This window comes from Heteronotia binoei, chromosome 6 (assembly GCF_032191835.1).
Source record: "Heteronotia binoei isolate CCM8104 ecotype False Entrance Well chromosome 6, APGP_CSIRO_Hbin_v1, whole genome shotgun sequence".
Classification (NCBI taxonomy): domain Eukaryota; kingdom Metazoa; phylum Chordata; class Lepidosauria; order Squamata; family Gekkonidae; genus Heteronotia; species Heteronotia binoei.
In genome coordinates, this window is record NC_083228.1 from 91379580 (window position 1) to 91399102 (window position 19523).

The 19523-nt window shown below is 41.7% G+C and overlaps 1 protein-coding gene across 2 annotated transcripts in view; it reads left to right on the forward strand.

Annotated features, from left to right (window-relative positions):
• The window catches only part of ST6GAL1 (ST6 beta-galactoside alpha-2,6-sialyltransferase 1), a 93005-nt gene that overhangs the window by 46126 nt on the left and 27356 nt on the right, over positions 1-19523 (forward strand). The window contains exon 1 of one of the 2 annotated variants that reach the window (XM_060242154.1): positions 16900-16983. The exons of the other annotated variant lie outside the window; for it this stretch is intronic. The gene's annotated coding sequence lies outside the window, so the exon portion shown is untranslated. Of the gene's footprint in view, positions 1-16899; positions 16984-19523 lie in introns of those variants that run through there. 2 annotated transcript variants of the gene reach the window in all.

A 19523-nucleotide genomic window follows, 5' to 3' on the forward strand; every position in this document is an offset into this window, starting at 1 on the left:
AATTTATATACTTAATCTTATTAGTTGTATTTTTTATCATGTCCGTGCATTACAGTGTGCATAGCATACAGCAGTCATGTGGGTTTTGGTTGATGGTAATTGCAAGTATGGCTCCATAAGTCCCAGCCTGGTATAGACTAACTTTTCTTCACTAGTTTCCCCAGACTTCTGGCTTCAGCCCCACTTTCCCTAATTTCACTGTAACTGGTCAGTTTCTTCTGAAAACAGGAGTGGCACAGGTATCTATCTTGATTGCATATGTCACAAATGTCTTTTACTTGAGGACTCAGGAGAGTTGTCCACGTGCCTTGAATTACAGAACACCTCACAGGCCATCTCCTTTGTGTGATTCTAATCCTCATCTGCTGGTTTCCAGGATTTCCTAGTCTGGCATATGGCCCAGTTATGGTTCTGTTCCTTTCATCACCATGGAGTTAACAGTTCCAGCACTATAGCAACATTGCAGTCAGTGAGCCGTCTGCCTGAATGACCTCAGCAAGTGGAATAATGGTGTATTCTCAGTTATTATGTCTGGCTTGCTTTGGGAGATGGGTGATGGAGGAGAGAAAATGGGGCAAGATGATAACACGTGCACTGTGCCAGCATTCTCTCCAGTGGAAGCAGCAATTCTGTTCTCTTTTTACAGCCACGTCTTAATACACACTCCAGCTTTGCTTGCCATTCAGACTTCTGTTAATGTGGTTTGGATTGGGGTGCTGTTCCTTCGGAATTCCTTCAGAAACATGGTTGTTTTATTGTATAAGCAATGCACACTGTGTCTTAGTTGTGGCAGATCAAAATTTTATTTCTGCAGCAAGCATGTCTTATGTAGTAAAATCAGATTTGTTGAGCACTGAAAAATAATATTTTGTTCTGGGAAAAAATATACCTCCACCACCTCAGCCTTTCCCCCCACAAAAGGTATGTGCCTGACCATCACAGGCAGCTATTGGTTGAGTGCCTCTGATGCCAATAATGATAAATGAAACACAGTCTGGAGCAGACAGGTAGTGGAGAAAGAAATTATAGTGTGGTTGATTTATAAAATTATTTTTAGAAATCAGCTACTGAAGAAGTAAAATGAGGTGTAGGCGATTGGTGTGAGGACTATGTTGTGAATCTGATCTGTGGCACGTGTATATGTCTGCAAAGCTTTTCTTATTGCTGCATACAAACTAGTACTACTTCCCAGTTTGCACTTTTTCTTCATACAGAACCCCCATCAACTTACATATCTAACCTCATCAGATGTGGAACAAAGTTTGAGTCCAGTGGCACCTTTAAGACCAACAAAAGTTTAATTCTGGGTATAAGCTTTCATGGGCATGCATGTTATCCGAAGAAGTGTCTTAAAGGTGCCAGTGGGCTCAAACTTTGTTCTTTTACTTCAGGCCAATGCGGCTACCCACCTGAATCTCTTATCAGATGTGGTACACCAGAATTCTCAAATTACTCATAATACTGATCCATCTAAGTCTATTTCAGAGACAGTTAGGGATACTGCAAAAAGCTTGATGCTATTAGTGCAACTTAGGGGTGATGATGGTGATGATGATGATATTGGGTTTATATCCCACCCTCCACCCTGAATCTCAGAGTGGCTCACAATCTCCTTTATCTTCCTCCCCCACAACAGACACCCTGTGAGGTGGGTAGGGCTGAGAGGGCTCTCACAGCAGCTGCCCTTTCAAGGACAACCTCTGCCAGAGCTCTGGCTGACCTAAGGCCATTCCAGCAGGTGCAAGTGGAGTGGGGAGTGGGGAATCAAACCCGGTTCTCCCAGATAAGAATCCACACACTTAACCACTACACCAAACTGGCTCTCTGTGCAATTATGCAATCTATGTGGACTTTCCAGTTACCAACACATCATCTGAGCTGTGTATCTGAAATCTCAATACAAGCCTTTGATTCTGGATTGGGGAATGTGGGCAATGAGGAGGAAGAACTCTTCTTTATCCCATTCTCATAGGTGAAATTGTTGATCTCTTAAAAGTAATACTGAATGTTATCACTAAAATAAACAACTTTATGGGTGATTACAGACTGGCACTTTGGGCTGAATCAGAGATGCCTCAGAAATCAACTAGAAAAATCCTTCCAAACACAAACATCTGCTGCCCATCCCCATCTCATACTCACCCCATCCTCCAGCATCCTGAGAGCAGCTCAAAAAGTTACCATTTTCAAAGTGGTAGCAAATTTTTGAGCCGCACACCAGTTGCCTCCTTGGTGTCTGGAAGCAAAAGGGCACAAGCAAGGTGCCTTGGCAGTGTGAAACTGGCAAGCCACCCCAAGCCTCATCCTTCTCTTTTTTAAACAAAAAACTGCTCTGAGCGCACGTGTGCGTGCATGCGCATGGCCATTAAAGTATGAAAAAAGCCCCAAACTGAGCGACAAGGATGGTGCACGACAGCCATCTGATCGTGTCTGTGTTGCTCTGTGGATGAGATGGGGGTGGCTTGCAGGGGAGTGTGTGGAGAGTTAGGATGGTTCTTTTTGAGCCAGCCCAGTTTGGAACACCTCCTATCTGCCCCTAAATGCCTGTCTATCACCCTATCTGAAGCCTGAAAAGTGGCAACCTTATCCATATTAAAAAGGATATCCAGGGCAAAATCCAGAAAATTACACAGCCATTATCTTCACATATTTTCCAGTTCAATTGGAAGAAATCATTGTTAAAAACAGATTAAGCACAGAATATACCTTGTGGAAGAAGAATTAGTAAAGCTCCTGCAAAGGGAAGTCCTGTTTTACCAGCCATTTGGAGTTCATTGAGAGTGTTTATAAGCACATGTATTGAGGTAATCTGGTAGACCTGCAATTGGACTTCCAAAAATCCTTAGACAGAGGCCCTCCACAAGGTTCCTGAATAAATTCAGCAGTTATGGGTTTGTAGGAAGGGTCTTCGCTTTGTCATGAGGCGTCATGTGTCATGAGTTAAACAAGAGGAAAGAAGGTAAGAGAAAATGAATAGGTTCTTCAGTGGAGAAAAGTAAGTAGTGGGCTGCATTAGGACTGGTGCTATTTGCATAAACAATTATGCAATGCATACTTAACCACTAGAATTCACTGCCTCATGGCCTGTATGAGAAGTTCCCTTCCATATATATATACACTGCTTAAAGACTGCCAGTGAGAGGGAGTTCACCACCTCCCCAGGTAGCTGATTCCAGTGGATGTTATAGTGCCAGTGCATGCTGTATTTTGTAAACTACCTTGACCCTCTGTTGACAGCAGAAAAGTTCTTTAATAAGTAAACACCCTATGTAGCATTCACAAAGCTTCATTTGCTAGCACACGGCTGGAGAGTAGTGATTTTAGCCAATCTCCCCTTCTTGTTTCAGACCCTTGGGTCACATAGCATATTATTCAAGATAAACTTCCAACCAACCATCAGCAGGGGATTTTGGGGGGTGCAAGAGGCTGCCAGGGGAAAATGGTAGTAAAAACTGCTTCTGAAAACTTGCTGTGCTTTGCGGAAGCATGGATGCAACCGCTTATGTACAGTAGACGGATGAAAATGTTGAAAATGCTGCTGCTTTGATTCTCTTTTATTAAGATTTATTTTATTAAAACATTCACACACACACTTTCCTCATGGCTCAAGGTGGCTAGTGTGTAGATAGCGATTTAATGTTTTCTCCTTTTTTCATAATGCAAGAAACTCATCAAGTGGCTGATGAGTGTGAAGAAGGGGCTTCTTCATGCACAGCATAATTAACTAGTGGAATTCACTGTCACTTCTTTAGGTGGCTTTAAATGAGGACCAACTCAACACATTCATGGAAGATTTTGTATCATTAGTTATTAGTCATAATGGCTAGGGATGAGCACAAACCACATTTTTGCAGTTCAGCTCATAGTGCATGGCTGAACCACAAACCCACGTGAACCAGAAGGCTGGCTCACAAACGAACACAGTTTGTATTGTTTTGTGAGCCATTTAAAGTTCAAATCCCTGTTTTCTGGTCCTTGCGTTTTTTTGTGCAGAGCAGAAAGCAGGGGTTTCCATACAGTTAAGCAGCAGTCTGGCTGCTCAGTTGTTTGTTCCCGCTTTCTGTTCCCTACACCTTTTCATGAACCCTGCTCTTCATGAACCCAGCTGCTCATGAACTGCCACAAACTGCCCCAAAATTCATAAAAGTTCATGGCAGTTTTTCAGTTCACAAAACATTGCTTTGTAAACCACAAACCAGCTAAAACCCATGACAAACATTAGTTCATCAGCTGGTTGTGCCATTCCCTAATAAAGGCTAAGTAAGATGCATATGTTCAGAGGCAGCAGGTCTGTTAGTACTGGTTGTTGGGAACACCAGCTGTTGCCTTCACAACTTACTTATGGTCTTCCCAGAGGTATCTGATTTGCCACTGTAGGAAGCTGGATCAAATGAATTGTTGATCTGGTCTTGCAGAGGACCTCTTAGGATTGTTGTGCTTTTGTTACAGGAGACACACCAGATGCCTACAAAATCCTAATATATAAAATAATTCATTTGGGCATATTTTACAACTAGCTTCTTTTTAATTGTGCTGACTTCTGAGGAAAACATTTGGCATTTTGGGAATGACAGTATTTTTAGGTTTATGGTGGTTGATTTTAGCTTTGGTCCCTGAAAATGTTGTGTTTTACATAACAAAATGGTGAACAGTTATTCATAAGGAAAGTCTTCAGCTCTAGAACCAGAAGGCATCCTTTGGAAGTCAGTAGGGTGCTATTTGCAAAAAAAAAAAAAACATTGTTGGGAATTTTTCATATTTCTAAATGAGTTTGCATGTTCATAAGCAAGCAGATGGATATGACAGGCATATAGAATGAATACCTTTTCAAAGAATTAAAAGAGACGCAAAACCAAATGTGCATAGAAAAGCTACAGATGGTTCACATGACTGAAAGGCATACCAATCTTAATTCAAGCAGGGCACGTACTTGGGAACCATAAATGTGTGTGCTTTGCTGTGTTGGTTTGGCCTTTCTGCAAGCATTACTGGTCATGCCTCTTGTTTTATTTCTGAAAGACCTTGTGTTGCCTAGGAAATGGTCACTCTTGTGTGCAGTGGCATACTCTCCTGAACATTTGCCCATATATATCTTTCTTCTCTTGGAACAATGAAGTTTACTTGGCTGAAGGCTATTCATGCATCACTTTTGCAATCCTGTGACTGCTTTATTGTTTTTACAGTGTTTTCTGTAATGAATAATATTTATGCTCTTTGCCTGCATTCTCTCCCTCTCTTCCCCCATTCTTTCACATATTTGTTACTGTCTCCTTTTCTAAAAAAAACCTTCTTGTTTCTTCATATGTTGCTAAATCAGAACAATCTGCACAATGGCATTAGTGAGGTGGACTGGGAATTTTGCTTAAATCTGTTCTTTCTGTGTTATTTTAGATGCTTAGGTAGGGTTGCCAAGTCCAATTCAAGAAATATCTGGGGACTTTGGGGGTGGAGCCAGGAGACTTTGGGGGTGGAGCCAGGAGACATTAGGGGTGGAGCCAAGATCAAGGCTGTGACAAGCGTCATAGAACTCCAAAGGGAGTTCTGGCCGTCACATTTAAAGGGACGGCACATCTTTTCAATGCCTTCCTTCCATAGGAAATAATGAAGGATAGGGGCAACTTCTTTTGAGGCTCATAGAATTGGACCCCGTGGTCCAATCTTTTTGAAACTTTGGGGGTATTTTGGGGAGAGGCACTAGATGCTATACTGCAAATTTGGTGCCTCTACCCCAAAAAACAGCCCCCCTAGAGCCCCAGATACCCGCTGATCAATTCTCCATGATTTTCTATGGGAATAAGTCTCCATAGGGAATAATAGCGTTCCCAGCAGACATTTCCCTCCCCTCCCCCCGCTTTCTGATGACCCTGAATCGGAGGGAGGGTCTCCAAACCAGGGGATCCCCTGCCCCCACCTGGGGATTGGCAACCCTATGCTTAGGCCAGAGTCAAGACGGTTGATTTGGAAAGAGCTGAAGGTACAATAATGCCATCATTTCCCATACTCTCTAAACATTCTCTCTGGTTAACTAGATTTTTTAAAATGCTATAAAATAAACCCTCTATAATATTTTGGAAATGAGATGATAGTAGGACAGATCCACACATCCTGGGCAGTGATGTTGCTTTCTTGCCATCTTCCATTCTACAGAAAAATACTGCAGGATAACTATAGCATTTTAATTTAATACTGTTATAAGGAAAATATTTCTGATGTTTAGGTTGCCAAGTCCCACCTGGCCACTGACAGGAGATGGGGAGTAGAGTTGCCAGCTCCAGGTAGGGAAATTCCTGGAGATTTGAGGATGCAACCTGAAGAGGACAATGCCAAAAACTCCACACTTCAAAGCATTCATTTTATCCAGGAGAACTTATCTCTGTAGTTTGGAGATGAGTTGTAATTTCAGGGGATCCCCAGGCCCCACTTGGAGGCTGGCAACCCAACTTGTGTTCTACCATTTGATATGGTTTTTATGTCATGATAGGTATTTTAAACATTTTGCTGCATGGCTACTGACAGTGGAGTAGAGTGAGGAGAAGGAAGACTGATGTTAATGGGTTGTATCTTACTCCAGCTTGATGTAGTGGTTAGGAGTGGCAAACTCTAATCTGGAGAACTGGGTTTGTTTCCCCATTCTTCCACATGAAGCCAGCTAGGTGACCTTGCGTCAGTCACAGTTCTCTCAGAGCTGTTCTCTCAAGCAGTTCTCTCAAAGTTCTACCTCACAGGGTGTCTGTTGCTTGCTGTGGTTACTTGTATAGGTAACTTCAGGGCTTTTTTTGTAACAGGAACTCCTTTGCATATTAGGCAACATCCCCATGATGTAGCCAATCCTCCAAGAGCTTACAGGGCTCTTAGTACAGGGCCTACTGTAAGCTCCAGGAGGATTGGCTATATCAGGGATGTGTGGCCTAATATGCAAAGCAGTTTCTGCTACAAAAAAAGTCCTGCCTTGCTTGCTTTCAGGCAACTTGTGAAGCTGGAAATTTGAAAGGCTGTCTTCAGAGAAGCCTGGGGTTTTAACTGTAGATGGCTTTTTCTGCCCTCCTTCCTGTTGTCCCTAGATGATCTGCACTGATGGTAAGGTCACCTGTGCATTGTTTATAGAAACCTTGTATGACTTGGGTGACCTTACCACATATTGATTGGTGCCTTCCATGTATGGCTAATGTGGGCCAGTAAGTGACCTTGTGTTTGGCAACTGGTGGCAGAGTTTCAGCAGAGTTGTCAGAAATGTCTTGGCACAAGCAACTCTGCGGTAGAGGTAATTAACACAAAGCTAGCATTTTTGCAGAAGAACCCCATATGTTCAGTTGGATCCAGTGAGTTGTGTCTGAAATCTTTTATGGACCTTTTTTTCCTCTGCATGCAACAGTGCAGTTGTGGATGCTGGATTTCTTATGCAGCAGGAGAGTGATATTGGGGTTGCTGTGGGTTTTCATATCTTTTCTCTTGAGTTTGTTGGCACATGGCTGTTTTTCATTTAAGAGGTTTCCTGCTGCTCATGTTTTCTTGTCAGCTGCCTTTCTTTCAGCTGTGACATTTTGTCACCTCTCTGCTGGCACCTGTTATTTCCCCTCTTTTTCTCAATTATGCAAAGCTCTTGGAACATTTTCTTCTTCTAAGAGCAAAATAGATAAACTGTTGTCAGGCTGACAAATCTCAGAACAAGCTTGTGTGTTAAATTTATCTGCTCACACTGAAAGTCCCTTTGATTCCCCTTCCCTGGTCAAAATTTAATTATATGCGTATAATATTAGAGATGCTGATTGAACTGGGGTATTTCACAGCTTTTTGTTTTTGATATACTGTTGATTTTTTTTCACTGTCAGTTCCTCATTTGTAAAGTTACTGAACATGAAGATCCAGAATGTCACACATTGATATTTTCTTTGAAAGGGGAAGTTTGACAAAATATTAATTGAATTTAATCAACAAGATATTGCTTTCTATACAGCTAGAAGAAAGTCTGCAGTTCTGTTCATTTTTCTGGGAATAAACATGAATGATTTCTGTAGGCTTATTTCCAAGTGCATAAGATTACTACATGGCTACATTCATATATGCAATTATTTAGAAGTAAATTTGCATTTAATCCAGTGAAATATTTATAAGGCAAATGTATAATAGCAGGTAACATTATCTTGACTCGACTAACCTATTCATGCTCATCATATGATAACTTCAGGGACCATATGATAACTTTATTTTATTTTGTTAATTTCTATTCTGCCCCATCCCAGTGATGGGCTCAGGGCAGATTACAACAGATTTGAACAGTAGCAATAAAACTGACAAAAATTTAACAATAAAACCAGTTAAACAATAAAATATCTTAAAATAACTGTTTCAGGTGGTAGAAAGATTAATCAAACCAATGCAAATAAAGCTTGAACCAATGATGCTTTATATAGGCCTGATAAAGATGAATTGTTGCGAGAGGGGAGGCTAAATTCAATATATTATGGACGTCCGCTGCCTTTTTCGAAGGCCTACCAGAACAGTTACATTTTATAGGCCATATGAGAAGGTAGTAAATCAGGTAAAGTTCTAATCTCAAATGGAAGCACGTTCCACCAAGTTGGGGCCAGGGCAGAAAAGGCCCTGGCCCTAGTCAAGACAAGAAGGATGTTTTTCAGGCCAAGAACAAACAGCAGATGGCGATTGGCTGAACATAAGATCCTTCAGGGCAAGTATGGGAAGAGAAGGTCTCTCAAATATGTCAGTCCCAAACCATGTAAGGCTTTAAAACTTGAAGCAGATCCAGTACTCGATGGGTAGCCAGTGCAATTGGTGAAGTGCTGGCCATATGCTTGCCCATGAAGGTGATGCCATTAGCAAGTGCACTGCTACATTTTGCACCAGCTGGAGTTTCCAGATCAGTCCCAAGGGCAAGCCAGCATTGAGCGAGTTATAGTAATCCAGCCTGAAAGTGACCATTGCATGGATCGCTGTAGCTAAGTCCTGAGAGGAGAGATAGGGTACTAGCTGCCTGATCTGCTGAAGATGGTAAAAGGCAGATCTGGCAACTGTAGTGACCTGGGCCTCCACAGAGAGTGAGGCATCCAGTGTCACTCCCAAGCTCTTCACCTTCTGGGTTGGCATATGTGGCATGCCATCCAGGGTTGGGAGCCATATACTTGATTCTACTCCACCTTGGCTAAGGTACAGGACTTCTGTCTTAGTTGGATTAAGCTTCAGCCAGCTCTTTGCAGCCATCCAGCCATGGCTCTTCAGATCTCAGCCAGATGGTCCAGGGTGGAGTCTGGACAGCCATCCATCAACAGATAGAGCTGGGTGTCATTTGCATATTGGTGACAACCCAGCCCATAACCTTCCTGGCATGTGTGACTGAGACCTGGGTGCAGGAGGGCAAAACTGTCACCCTGAACCAACTTACCTGACCTGGGTTCTTGGTTCTACACAAGTCCCGGACAACTATGGGGGGCGGGGTGTTGCAATGCTCATCCAAGAATCTTTCTCTTTCAAGGCACTCCTTGTGCCACAAATCACTGGCATTGAATGTGTTGACCTGGTGTGGGAGGCTGAGGAGAGTTTGGCTATCTGGTTGGTGTACCAACCACCTAACGCACCACCAGATAACCTGACTGCCCTGTTAGATGTGATAATCACAGTCATCTTCTAAATGCTCAAGGACTGACTGACTGATGATTTGCTCTAAAGCATTCCTAGGTATAGTTTGTGCTGACTAGCCAGTGCGGGGAGGACGGTTCCTGCTAAGTGCCCCCCCCCCCCGACTATTCTTCATGCCCCTCAGACTTTAGAAATCCTAGCTACTGGCCTGCTGTGCATGCACACTTCTTTGTGGGGTGGGGAGATTATTCTGACAAGCCCTGCTCTGCTGCTTTCTTTGAGTCCTGATCACACATGCATGCACATTAAAAAAGGGAGGGAGGCAGGAAGGAGGTGCATCTGTGATAAATGTGTTGTAATACAATGCTCAATCTTCCTCTTTCAGGGCACTCCCTGCCCCACAAATCACTGGCGTTGAATGTGTTGGCCTGGCGTAGGAGACTGAGGAGAGTTTGGCTATCTGGTTGGTGTACCAACTACCTAACGCACCACCAGATACCCTGCCTGCCCTGCTGGATGTGGAATTAAAGGGACATTCTTTTGGCTAATTCTGAAAAGTGTTTTTGTTTTAATTTTTTTTTAAAAGATCAGATTTCTAAGTGTGTATCTGGGATTTTATTTTCTTTCAAAAATACCCTGTTTAGGCATTACAACACTTGGATTGGATTCCATGGTTTATTGACTGGAAGTAGATGGCTAAATGTTTTAAAAAATACATTTATTGTTTCATATATTCCAGTTCAACATGAGCATTTCCTCTCTCTCCTCCTACCTGTGAAGACATTAAACACCCCTTTGCTTTTCAGACATTTTAATTATCATCACTAGCAATTAGTAGATTTTGTCCAGTCTGAAAGCAATACATTATTTCAGTAGGAGAGATCCTCCTTTCCAGTTCTAACAGATAAAAATAATAATAAAAGAAACCTAACAGCACAGCTTGCAATCTTTATTAGTGGAAGGGAGCAAGAGTCCAGTAGCATTTTCATGACTAACAAAAATTTATGGCAGGCCATGAGCTTTCATGAGTCACTGCTCACTTCACAGCTAGAATGTGAGCCAATCTGTCTTTATATCTTGGAGAGTGAAGTGGTTTCAGATGTAAAATAATGAGATGTTAGATGTTAAATAATGTCAGGAGAAGCAATACCATCTTGTGAGTGTTATGAACTGTTGTCAACATTCATTCTTGACTGGTCCTTTAAGAATTTGTTTTACACAAGGAAATGGAATGATCATCTGATGAAGAGTGTTCATCAAAACACTGATCAGACGTCCCCTTTACCTGATGGTCTTCAGCTGATGATGATTTCCTTTGGACTTATTGTGCAGCTTGCTTTAGTGAAGTTCAGGAAACATTCTGTATAGCAATGGAAACATTCTGTATAGCAAAACCTGATGGACTATGTGGTAATGAATTATGCAAGCTAGGTTCATATGTTTATGAAATTATATTAGGTTTAATGAAATATATGAAGAGTCTTTCTAATATTCATATTGTGTGCCACACAGTTTTCATTACCTGTTGTTGATGAATAACAATAGCGGGCCATGGGTAATGAGAGAAGCAACCTACATCTCCGTTCAGCTCAGCGGGATGCACTGAGCTTCATTATCAGTTGCAATTCAGCAGTCACTTCTCCTAAACGCCCTCTGAAATTCCTTTGTAAGAGAACTGCTATTCTTAGGTCAGCAACATAAAATGTCCTAGGACCTAGAAGGTTAAAATGTCCTCCCACTGGGTTTTGAATGTTGTGGTTTCTTATAACTGTAGAAAGAGTAAGAGTCCAGTATCACTTTGAAGACTAACAAAATTTGTGGCAGGTCATGAGCTTTTGTGAGACGCTGCTCACTTCCTCAGACTTATGACAGCCCAAAGCAGCTAGTTCAACTGGTTGTTGTTGTTTCTTTCTGCAAATCCCATTGAAAGGGACTGTTTGCAGGGTCATGAACCAGTTTGGTTTGCAAACAAACTTCCTGGTTTGATTTGGTTTATGGTTTGGCCATGAACTGCATTTTTAAGGTTCATGCCCATTCCTAATTAAAATCCACACCAGTAGTAGCTGTTAAAACTGTATAAATCCCAGGGATGGTATTTAGTAAAAAAAGGTCTAGTGGAATAAGAAAAAGTTTCCAACTGATGCTAAAAGTCATGTAATGAAGAAGCAAGAAGGAGCAAGTTTCAAAGAGGAGTGGCTGTTGAGAAAATCTCCATGCATTCCTACCAGACATATTTCTCCAACAGGTTTCTTGCACTAAGGCAGGGGTAAGAATAAGAATTGTCTTGAACCACACATAAAATACACTAACACTAATGATAGCTGATGAGCTAAAAAAAAAAAAGAGTCCGTGCATAATTTTTGTGATATCCACTACTACAGATAAGCAGAAAAGCCTTTGCATAATAATCCTAATTATGCACCACCCCATTTGGAGAGTCTTTAAAAATCATTGAGCAGGTCCCAAGTTTGTGATCTCTGATATAGAAATAAATGTACATATCTAGGTAATAAAACTTCATTAGTGTTTTGATAGTTTTAATTATAAAACTAAAAGAAAAGAGGACAGCATAAAACTAGTGGGATATTTGACATTGTTTTTGAGAAACTAATGCATCAATATCTGGTTCAATAGAAATAGTTGCAATTCTCAGTCCTAGAGATTTTTGCCTGTGTTTAAAATGCTTCCTCTGGAGCTAGAAGAGATGTTTGTTTTGCTCTTTCCCAAACCATGCCTCTAAAATCCAACAGAGGGGAAGGGACATCATTGTTTCCTCTCCATACCCTCACTCAGAAGCCTGGAACAGAGGAGGGAGGGAGTGGCAGATTTTTTTTTTTCACACCAGCCCCTTGCTTCCCAGCTGAATGTGGGTTTTTGCTGGCACACACAGGCTTGCTTTTAAAGCTGTCCTGAGCTCAGAAGACTCACTGTCAGGAGCAAAAGCGGGGGGGGGGGGGTTATTGCTTTATTTTTAAGCAGGAGGGCTGTTTTTTCTACAGGTTGGGGGGGGTTACCTCTCTTTCCTGGGACTTCTGGGGGGGGAACCCTATGTCTGTGTGTCTCTTTTCCAGTCCCTGCTACAGAGAAGGGCAAGGGGATTCTGGAACTCCCACAGCGAAGATAGGGAGGGGGAATGCAAAAGAATTCACCTGAGGCAGTGGAATATCTCCATTTTGGTGACAGCAAGCCCAGCTCCACCACACACATCCCACCTCCAACCTTCACAGAGAGCAGCCAGCAGCCCACCCCACAAGCCCACCCAGGAGCTTGGGAGGCCAGCTATGCTATTCCCCAACTTTCCCAGAGAGGGGCCCGCAGCCACCCCTGATACCTCCGGAGCACAGCCTAGAGGGATTCTTATCCTGGGTGGGAGATCCAGAGGGGCCACAGCAGAAAAGAAAGAAGAGCTGGAGAGACCTAGGAGCAATGGAAGAGCACTCTCACACATGTGCTCTGAGTCAGCTTCGGCACCCTCTCTGGTGGCAGGGGGGAAAAGCAACCGGATGTAGCCTCAGTCCCGGGATCTGCCACAGCACACAGTTCCAGGCATTGTTTTTGTAGGAATGAAGACTCTCGACACGTGTATTGAGGAAGTGAGGAAAGCTTGCTTGCTCTCTGCAAGTCCTCGTTTTATTTATACATCTCTAATGAAAACAGGAAGCCTTTGTTCAATAGCATGAGGTTATGTCTTCATAGCCTCCAAGATTCAATGTAGCCAGCAATTTATCAAGAATACATGTGTCAGCAAAAGGAAGCGAGAATACAAGTGTAAGATGTCTGTGCCCTTTTAGCCTTTCAGACACAATGTGGGCGGCTCAGGCTGATATGCCAAATGCATGATCCACCAACAATTCTGTCTTCAGGCTTTGTGGGGTCTGGGGGCTCAAGCGCATGAGCCCCACAGTTTTAAGAAAGTTTATGAGTTTGTGTAGGCCTGCATTCAAAGCCACTCTGGGTTGCATGTGGCCAGTGGGCCATGAGTTGGATAAGTTAGTGCTAAGGTTTCCTCAGCTGACCTCATAGCATGAGCTGATACATTGCATACTGCTGACAATTTACCCCAAATTGTCTCTTCTGGCACATAGATGATAAAATGAGAGATTAGATGGAATCTGGTCACCGCACCTCAAAAAGGATATTATAGCATTGGAAAAAGTGCAGAAAAGGGCAACTAGAATGATTACATGTTTGGAACACTTTCCGTATGAAGAAAGGTTAAAATGCTTGGGCTCTTTAGCTTGGAGAAACATCGACTGTGGGGTGACATGATAGAGGTTTACAAGATTATGCATGGGATGGAGAAGGTAGAGAAAGAAGTTCTTTTCTCCCTTTCTCACAATACAAGAACTTGTGGGCATTCAATGAAATTGCTGAGCAGTCGGGTTAGAACGGATAAAAGGAGGTACTTCTTCACCCAAAGGGTGATTAACATGTGAAATTCACTGCCACAGGAGGTGGTGGCGGCTACAAGCATAGCCAGCTTCAAGAGGGGGTTAGATAAAAATATGGAGCAGAGGTCCATCAGGGCTATTAGCCACAGTGTGTGTGTGTGTGTGTATATATATATATATAAATTTTTGGCCACTGTGTGATACAGAGTGTTGGACTGGATGGGCCATTGGCCTGATCCAACATGGCTTCTCTTATGTTCTTATGAGCTAGCCTGGGCTGTCAAGGTTAGAGCTCAGTCTCATTACGATAGATTCATTACGATAGTCTCATTACAATAGATTTGACAGCAATGAAAACACACTTTCAATCTGTTGAACAGTGAGTATGATACGCTGTTGAAATCAGCATAAGGGTGAGACCTTTCTGAACTACAGAACTGAATTGTATAGATTGCCAGCAGTTGTTCATCTGTTATACATTTGAGATAGCCTGTGCTGCAGCAGTGCAATGAAATGTCTTGGTCACGCAGAATATGTGTTCGAAATATTTGGAATATGTACTAAGTTCTGAGTGTTGGCATAATCCTGTGTTTCATTGGTGGAATATGAAACTTGTATATGATTGGTGGAATTTGTAGTCCTGTATCTAATGGAATCTTGAGAAGGAGAAGCAGTAGGTGACAGTTGAAAGGTGACAGTGTGCTAAGACTAAAGGTAAGAGAGTGATGAAATTTGGGTGGTCGAAAAGAAAAGGGTGTTAAAATATTTTATCTCTTAAAAGGTAAAACAGAAAAGGTTATGGTGAACTATTTAGAATGTGTTAGTCTCAGCCGCCCTGAGCCGCCTCGGTGGGGAGGGCGGGATATAAATCAAATAAAATGAAAATCCCTTACAGTTAATCCAGATAGTCAAGTAATTTCAGCAGATAAGTATGTATGTTGACTCAAGCCATAGCACATGTTGCTAAAATATATTTCAATGATGGTGTAACTTTGGATACTCTGCATTTTTTTCTTTGTAAGAAATTGTTTCCTTTGGTTTACAGCAGGTAGCCAACAGGAAAATATCACAAAAGGACCTGTCCTAGGGTTTTTAAAAACTTTTTCTTATGACTTTTTTCTCTACTGCTCAGCTGGTGACTTCGTTGCTGGTGCTGTTCCTAGTCCATGGCCTGTTTCTAGGACAAAACAAAACTTGGAAACATGAATGGGATGGTAGTATTTTCATCATTTAGGAGTAGTTCTTGTTAAATAAAAGGTTGTCAACTTAGGCTTGTAATATCAGGAGACCTCCCTTTGCAAGCCCATGACTCTCACTGCTGTTTGAAAGGCTGGCAAGAGAAAAAATAATAAATAATGAAAATATAATAGAAAAACTGGCATTGCATTGACACCATGATGTTATTCCTAGGCCAAATCTGGAAGTGCTGTCATGTCACTCCATGATTCAGCAGAAACTCGATGGCTCAAACATTGTGAGCACATTTGGGATTCTGACACAAGTTGGTGAATGCAACCATAAAATCGCTATCACAAAAGGCAGAGACAAAAAAAATAGCTTCCTTAGAAGGTGAAGCCAAAAAAATGTCAGGGAGGTCATGCATAACTTTAACAATGACTTTTTAACATTTCAGGCAGAAGTTGTTTAACAAGATGCCTTATAAAAAGAGCATATTATTTTAAAATGTTTTCTTGTATATACACAGCTTACCTTCAGCCACCCAGTGAAGATTTTTGTGCTGTGGTGGTAACTGATGTCAAAGCAGGTTTTTTAAAAAAAAATCTGTACAGCCAATTTGATCTCCATTGGTCAATGAAAAGCCCTTCTGGGCAAAAGTGCTATTTTGATCCAAGCAAATTTGTAAACCATTTTATACAGTGCAATTCTGTACTTGGATGGCAGACCACCAAGGAAGTGCAGGGTCACTCTGCAAAGGGAGGCAATGGCAAACCACCTCTGTAGGTCCCTTGCCTTGAAAACCACATGGAGTCACTATAAATCAATGGCAACTCAGTATGCTTTCCATCTAATCTAACTGAGCCACACTCATCTGATTTTGTTCCTGACATGACATTTCTTCTCAGTTTACTAAATGAGAAAACAGTATCAATACAATAAAAGGCCACTAACATATCCCATTTTCTTGAAAAGGTATCTTCCTGAAGATTTTAAAATATCTAAATTAGGAGTCATCTTGTATATCATGTTTACCGTGGTTTTATTTACATGTAAGATGCCACTTTGAAAAATCTGGTACCAGATTGTGTATATTAGAAAAATTGTCTCTAAAATGGTATAGAATTTGGCAACTACATAAAAAATGGGAAATAATTAATCAGTATGTGGGTGTTTTCATGGGATTATTTCCCATAGAGTTCTGTGTGTGAATCATGATTATTTGAAGATTTTACTTCTGACATAACATCAGCTAAAACATTTCATCCCTGAAAACAGGCATTGTTCTCTTCTCGTTAGCTGTTTTTCCTTCATTCCCAGTTTGCTTTTTTCTTTCAGTTCTTGCTATTCATTTTTGTTTATGCCCTCCATGGTATATTATTTGAACAGCCAGATTATGTTTTCAAAATGTATAAATCACAAATAAGCTGATTTGCCTTTTATTTACTGGTTAGTATCACAGTTGTTTGCATTTGTTTCTGAAGTCTCAAAAGCTCTCTGAGAGCTTTTTTGCATTGTTATTAAATTGTATTTCGTTTTTAACTGAATTGCTCGTCATAGATACCCAAATCTTCTTTCTATCAGTCTGCAGCATAATTGCACGCTTAAATGAAAATCAGATCCCCCCCCCCCCCAAGCTTTTGCAGTTTTTTATAATACATTATTTTCTTTCTTGCAGGTGGCCTTTGGCCTTTGTTAGACATCTTATTGCTTTGAGCTACTGGATTCCCCGTAGAGAGGGAGGGAGGGAGCATGTACTGAGCAGCCTGGCAAACTTTTAACACTGATCAGTGTCTGTGGTAATGCTATTATTCACCAGCAGCAGGTAACAGAGCTGTGATCAGATTAATGATCCACTTTGGAGATGGAGCACAGCAGTTCCAATAAGATTTTATTTTCTTGATTTAAGAAAATTGTCACTAGTAATCATTCCTTTAAGACTCTAAGGATGTAGGATACAGTGTTAAGGACCTCTTTGTGATTCTGTTTATTTTGTTGAACTTGGGGTTTAGCCCTACATAATTTCTCAGGTTAATTTCATAAAACCATAGGTAGTTTTTCGCAAGTGTTAGTCCTGATTTTCATAGCATTTATTCGGTTGTCTTTTTAATATCTGATGGTTTACATCAAGGTGATCTGTTATCAAAGATAAATGGAATGCCATGGAATATTTCAAACAGTGAATTACAAATATTCACAAATCATGTGATGCAGAGTTCTGCAGTATTTCATACAGAAGGGGAAATTTGTGTTCTACTTCTCCTCCCATGTTAAAAAGAATCCTCAGAACCTTTGTCCATATATAAAAATGTCTGAGAAGCTAGTATTGAATTCTTTCTTGGATGTACTTTTTTAAAGTAAGCAGTTCATCTTTTGTTTTTGGTACAGCCTGATATTGAAACTGTGCCTGCGTGCAGGCCAGCCTCAGTTAGTAATTCTTCTAGCTTCTAAGAATCAAAGGGCATACCCCTGCCTTTTGGAGCTGACACAATGGCTTTTTCCCACCTAAACCATCACATGCTCTGGAGGGACAGCACCCTCTTCCCTCAGTTTCTTTTCCACTGCTTCCAAGATGGGAACCTCCTAGCTGTGCTGTGCTGCATCACTTGCTTCAGCTTCTTCATTTTTACTCTTCAGAGTGGGTTGGAAAGCCTACCCCTTTTTTGCACATAGCGTCAGGATTCCTCTTTGCTGGATGTCTTTGGCTTAGCTTGTTTGGCAGGTGATGTGGCTTTTGTTGACCTCCCCACCCCTTTTGCTTTTGGTACTAGGTTGAAGCCTCATGGCTGTTAGGCTTTTGACCACATTGGTCTACCACATTGGTCAAACCTTCTTTTAAAAAATGCACTCAGTGTACAACCAAGATGACTCACAGTGATGACCATGATTTATGCCTGCTCTGTTTGAGGGAAGCTCATAACATCTCCACCTGCAAGATTTGCCAGAGTTTTTCCCAGAAAGCGTGCTTAGGCAGGGCTTTTTGTTTAAAGGCAGCTTTCTGAGAAATGGCTCTTTCTTCGTTGGAACTGCCCAAGTTGACCCCAGCAAACACTCAAGCCACTTCCGCAACTTAATCTGTTTCATTGGTTCTAACCACTGAATTCCATTTGGGCCCAGGTCATACCAGACAAGGGCTCTATGATTCCAGCCTTGGAATCAAGCTGACCATGTTCACCATCTTCATACCGCTTGGTTTTGGCACATGCAACTTCCACACTACCAGCAAAAAAGCCAAGAAGAGAAGATGGGTTCCTCCTCTGCTGCCAAGCAGCAGAGAACTCTTTTGCCCACTGTTTCCCCTACCACCCGGGACCTTGATGTTATTTTCATCCCACCTAGGACACCATCCACCCATTCTGAATCCCTGGAATGATCCATTCATGAACTTGATTTGGATCAACCAGTTCAGTTGAGGAACGCAGACACTTCTTGTCAGATCCATCAATTCCACCATCTTGGCCTCAGAGCTGTCTGCTACCCCAGTGGTCTTCCTCCTATATAGCCCCCTCTTACCTTCAACAGTGGTCCAAATTCTGTGCATAACACCCCCAGTTCAGACCGAGTCACAGTCTCCCTGCAACTGATTAAGAAACCATGAGGCTCAGGTTGCCTTCTCTCATCAAGCTTCCCAAGATTTGGAACCAGTGGAAGAGAGCACAGTGGCTTCTTGTTACAATTCAAAATGTCCATCAGAACTAGGGTTGCCAGGTCCTGCCTCCTTCCTGGTGGGTTGATTACTAGGGAGTCATTATTGGGTCAGGTGCAGATGGTTTTACTCACATGCAAGGCTTTTTGTAGAAAAAGCCCAGCAGGAACTCATTTGCATATTAAGCCACACCCCTGGTGTCACCATTGCTCCACACAAGACTTTATTTGTAGAGAAGGCCCAGCAGGAATTCATTTGCATATTAGACCACATCCCCTAATGCCAAGCCAGCCAGAACTGCGTTCCTGGGTGTTCCTGCTCAAAAAAAAACCCTGCTCACATGTAAAAAGCTTTGCTTGGTAATCAACTGAGACAAGTCATGCTTGGAACCAATATGCCAAGCTAAAATAGAAATGTTGTTTTAAATGATGGTTTTATATAACGTAGTATTTGTTGAATTCATGATTTTATTGAATTGATATTGAATTCATGTTGTGAGCTGCCCTGAGCCTGCTTCGGCGGGGAGGGCGGGATATAAATAAAATGTATTATTATTATTATTATTATTATTATTATTATTATTATTATTATTATTATTATTATTATTATTATTATTATTATTAAAATTCTTGGGGCCATCCTTGATTCATACCAGGCCATAGCTGTTTTACCCAGGGACAGGGATGCTGTCGTTTGCGATATGGCCACAAATTCCTCAG